Genomic DNA, 5,061 nt, shown 5'->3' with positions numbered 1-5,061 from the left:
AAAGCTGGATGTACTTTATGACCGTTATCGACTGTCACTTAATTTGGATCCGACTGTTGTCAGCTTCTGTCATCGATCTTATTGTCCTTTCGTCCAGATGTCCATCTTGCGGCGATCATTCTTCGTTGGGTTGCGGTGATGGAATAAGATAAGTGCTGCTTCACGTAACATTTCCACAATCCCACGCCTCGATAGTTGTAAGGAAAACAAAGAGAGCGTCAAATTATTTTAAACGAAACAAAAGGCTTTTTTTTTTGTGGCAACAGAAGTGAAAAATGAAAAGATAGTAAAGTAAGGATAATTCTAAGTAGTGGAGAAAAGAGCTGAAGACTTGAGATTTTCCAAAACTTCGCGTCCCTGATAAATTGCGATCATCTGATAATGCAGGGACCACCTACTTCCTTCTTCATTCAAGGTTTCTTAATTCCATGGAGTCGACTTGGCGATGCCAGTCTTCTCCATGGTATGCCTTTACTCGGTGCCCATTGACCTTGAATATATTGGTTCCGTCATTATTTGAGAATTCTATCGTGCCATGCAAAAGTACTTGTCGAATTATGAACAGTCTGGACCAACGAGACTTTAGCTTTCCTGGGAAAAGTCGCAGACGTGAATTGAAAAGCAAGACTTTCTACCCGACTTGGAGGTTCTTACTGTATATGTGTTGATCATGCCAGCGCTTGGTGCGCTCTTTATAAATTTTTGCATTTTCATATGCGTTGTTCCTCCATTCTTTTAGCTCGACTAGTTGCACTTTCTGCGCTTCCCCTAGTTTCTTCAAATCGAAATTCAGTTTCTTGACCACCCACAGTGCTTTATATTCTAGCTCCAAAGGCAAGTGACACGCCTTGTCAAATACCAATGCATAAGGGGACATACCTATGGGTGTTTTAAATGCGGTCTGGTATGCCCATAACGCATCATCAAGCTTCATTGCCCAATCCTTCCACGAAGGTTTAACTACCTTTTCAAGTATCAATTTAATTTCCCGATTGGACACTTTAACTTGGCCATTTGTTTGCGGATGGTATGCGGTGGCCACTTTGTGGAGGATATTGTACTTGCGCAGCAACTCCTTTATATTGTGGTTGACAAAGTGTGATCCTTCATCACTTATGATGGCACGGGGAGTGCCAAAATGCGTGAAAATATTTTCTTTAGGAACTGGGAGACTACTGCCACATCATTTGTGGCGCATGCAATTACCTCTACCCATTTGAAGACATAGTCAACGGCTAATAGAATATAGTGCTTACCTTTTGAAGGAGAGAATGGTCCCATGAAATCAATCTCCCATACGTCAAATAGTTCCAGCGCCAAGATAGTATTCATTGGCATTGCGTTCTTCCATGAAATGTTGTCGGTGCGTTGACACCGATCACATTTCATTGTGTAGTCAGCAGCATCCTTAAATAATGAAGGCTAGAAGAATCCACTTTGTAAAACTTTTGCTGCAGTACGTTGTCCTCCAAAGTGCCCTCCAATATGCGTTGTTGATCAACATCTGGGACGCATAATCGAATGATTTGATCTGCACTTCTTTTATTCATATTCGGCTCATCCCAATAATAGTGTCTGCATTCATTCTTGAGCTTCTTCTGTTGATGGTAGGTGTAATCTTAAGGAAATTGTTCACAAACCAAATAATTAACGATGTCCGCATATAAGGCAATTATTCTATGCGAAACAGCTGCTCGTCTGAGAACACGGTACTCACTTCAGATTCATTGTGGTCAACCTCAAGATTTTCTAATCTAGACAAGTGATCCGCAACTTGATTCTCTGTCCCCTTCCAATCAATTATCTCGATATTAAATTCTTGAGGGAGGAGAACCCATCTGATCAACCTCGGCTTTGCATCCTTCTTTATCATCAAATATTTGATTGCCGAGTGATCAGTGTGAATGAGTACCTTGGTTCACAATAGATATGCTCGGAATTTCTCCAACGCAAAAATCACAACCAGGAGCTCTTTTTCAGTGGTGGTATAATTAAGTTGAGCAGGGTTCAGAGTTTTACTCGCATATGCGATGGGGTGCAAAATAGTTTTCTTCTTTTGAGCTATTGCAGCTCCCATCGCATACCCGCTTGCGTCGCACATGATTTCGAATGGGAGTGTCCAATCCGGCGCAATCAAGATGGGTGCGATAATCAGTGCATCTTTTAAAATTTTGAATGCATTGAGGCAATTGTTGTCAAATTCAAACTTCCTGTCTGCCTCTAACAACGCACTCAGTGGTCTTGCTATTTTAGAAAAGTCCTTGACGAATCGTCTATAGAATTCGGCATGCCCCAAGAAGCTTCGCACAGCCTTCACGTTGGTTGGAGGTGGAAGCTTTTCAATTGCGTCAATCTTTGCTTTGTCCACCTCCAACCCTTCTCGGGAGACCTTGTGTCCCAACACCATTCCCTCCTTCACCATGAAGTGACATTTTCCCCAATTGAGCACCAGGTTCATCTCTTCACATCTTTTCAGAATTTTCTCCAAATTGGCCAGGCAGACTTCATAAGTGTCCCCATAAATGGAGAAGTCAACCATAAATATTTCTACTGAATCCTCGAGATAATCTGAAAAGATCGTCATCGTGCACCTCTGGAACATGCTTGGCACATTGTAGAGGCCAAACGGCATGCGGCGAAAAACAAATGTCCCATATGGGCAGGTGAATGTGGTCTTGTCTTGGTCTTCAAGAGCTATCATGATCTGATTATACCCGACATATGCATCCAAGAAGCAATAAAAATCGTTCCCTACTAATCTATCTAGCATTTGATCGATGAATGGCAAAGGGAAGTGATCTTTCTTTGTGGCTGTATTCAATTTGCGGTAGTCCATGCAGATGCGCCATCCAGTGATGGTCCTTTGCAGTATTAATTCATTATTCTCATTTGGGACTACCATCATTCCTCCCTTCTTTGGCACACATTACATGAGGCTGACCCACGTGCTATCTGCAATGGGATAGATAATGCCCGCATCTAGCCACTTGATAATCTCTTTTTTGATGACTTCATTCATCGCAGGGTTAAGTTTGCGTTGATTTTCAATGGTTGTTTTGTGGTCGTCCTCAAGACGAATGTGGTGCATGCAGTACGCGGGGCTAATTCCTTTGATATCAGCGAGCGTCCAGCCGATTGCTCGCACATGCTTCTTGAGAATGCTCATCAACGCATTCTCTTGATCTGCGTTAAGTGTGGAGGAAATTATCACTGGCAGCTTCTCATTCTGCCCCAGGAATGCGTACTTCAAATGTGTTGGTAGGGCTTTCAATTCAAGTGTTGGTGGTTCCACGAGAGAAGGTTGCGTTATTTTTCTTTCTTCTTTCGGCTCTACTTCTTGCGTTGCGATCAATCCTTCTTCTTTGTTTGTTTTTGCTACGATCGTATTGCAGGCAGCTACGAATGCATTGGCATCCTCTTTTTCACACTCTTCATCAGACTTTTCTTCGTCAATCAAATTCAGGTCATCTTCAGAATCTGGCAAGTCTTCCTCATCAGGAAATTTCATGGCACGAATTATGTTAAATTTGAGCTTCTGTCCGTTTATGCTCAAATTGATTTCTCCCTTGTGCACATCAATTTGAGCACGACCCGTTGATAGGGAAGGTCGCCCCAAAATGATGGGCACATCTTTATCGACCTCATAATCCAGGATGATGAAGTCAGCTGGCAAAATAAATTTATTTATCGTGATCAGCACGTCCTTCACCATACCCTCTAGATGAACCAAAGATCTGTCGTCCAGTTGGAGAGTCACGGATGTGGGCACAAGTTGCCCCACATTTAATTGTCGAAAGATTGACAGTGGCATCAAATTTATGTTGGCCCCCAAGTCACACAGGGCTTGCCCAATATAGAGTCCTTATATGGAGTAAAGAATAATGAAGCTCCCAGGATCGCTCATCTTCGGTGGGATAATAGATTTGGAACTTTTTGTTAGTGCCATCATGGCAAATTTTCCAGCTCCTCTCTTCTTAGTTACCATGTCCTTCAGAAACTTGGCATAGGCAGGCATTTCCTCAATCGTTTCACTAAAAGGAATATTAACATGTAATTGTTTTAGCATAGACAGGAAGCGTTGGTACTGTACCTCCTCGTTTTTTCTTCTTCCTTAGCTTCTGAGAGAAGGATGGTAACTGAACTTTCACGGTTCCCATTTCATTTGACTTTGAGGTTGACGCAACCTCAGGTTCTACTGCTTCATTTTCCTTTTCTTCTTCTTGCGTTGCCGCAATCTCAAGCTCAACTGCGATGGAAGTTGTTCTACTTTGGTCCTTTCTTCCTCCCTCCACGGCTTTTCCACTACGCAATGTCACAACCTGACAATGCTCTTTACCTGATCCCCTTGGATTGCGTGGAAGCTCGGTTAAACTTGGCAATGCCCCTTGCGGTCTACTTTTGAGCTCATTCACAATCTGGCCCATTTGCAATTCAAGGTTGCGGATGGACGTAGCATGACTTTGAAGCACTGTCTCGTTTTTCTCTATATATTGCTTCAATAGGCTTTCTAGAGAAGAAGATTGTGGTGGTTGTTGTGAGCTACTTGCTTGGTTGCTCTGTTGACCATTACTGCGTTGAAAGAATCCTGGTGGCCCTTCTTTTTACGCCATAGATTGAAAATTTTGTTGTTGATTTTTCCAAGCAAAATTGGGATGGTTTTTCCACCCAGGGTTGTAGGTGTTTGAAAAGAGATTGTTCTTCACAAAATATACAGACTGTGGATTTTGAGGGCAATCTTTGATAACTTGAATACAAAATATACAGACTGTAGATGTTGAGGGCAATCTTTGATAACTTGTAGAAATAAAAGTTATTTATACTGTCTTATCTCGATATTGCGGCCAAAAGATAGTAAATATGCGTCAATTTTATGAAAATTAGCTCAGAAATACAATAATTATAAATTATCGAAATTACACCCACTAACATCTTTAAGATGGAAGAAAAGGAGATTTTACTCTGTTTTGCAGGAAACCCAGTCACCACTTGCGCTCAAGGCTCAAGAAGAACTGATCAACGTATCTTTGTCACATTGTGCCCGTCAATCAACAATGAAGAGAC

The sequence above is a fragment of the Benincasa hispida genome, chromosome 1 (genome assembly GCF_009727055.1).
Source record: "Benincasa hispida cultivar B227 chromosome 1, ASM972705v1, whole genome shotgun sequence".
Classification (NCBI taxonomy): domain Eukaryota; kingdom Viridiplantae; phylum Streptophyta; class Magnoliopsida; order Cucurbitales; family Cucurbitaceae; genus Benincasa; species Benincasa hispida.
Note: the sequence above shows the minus strand (reverse complement) of the source record.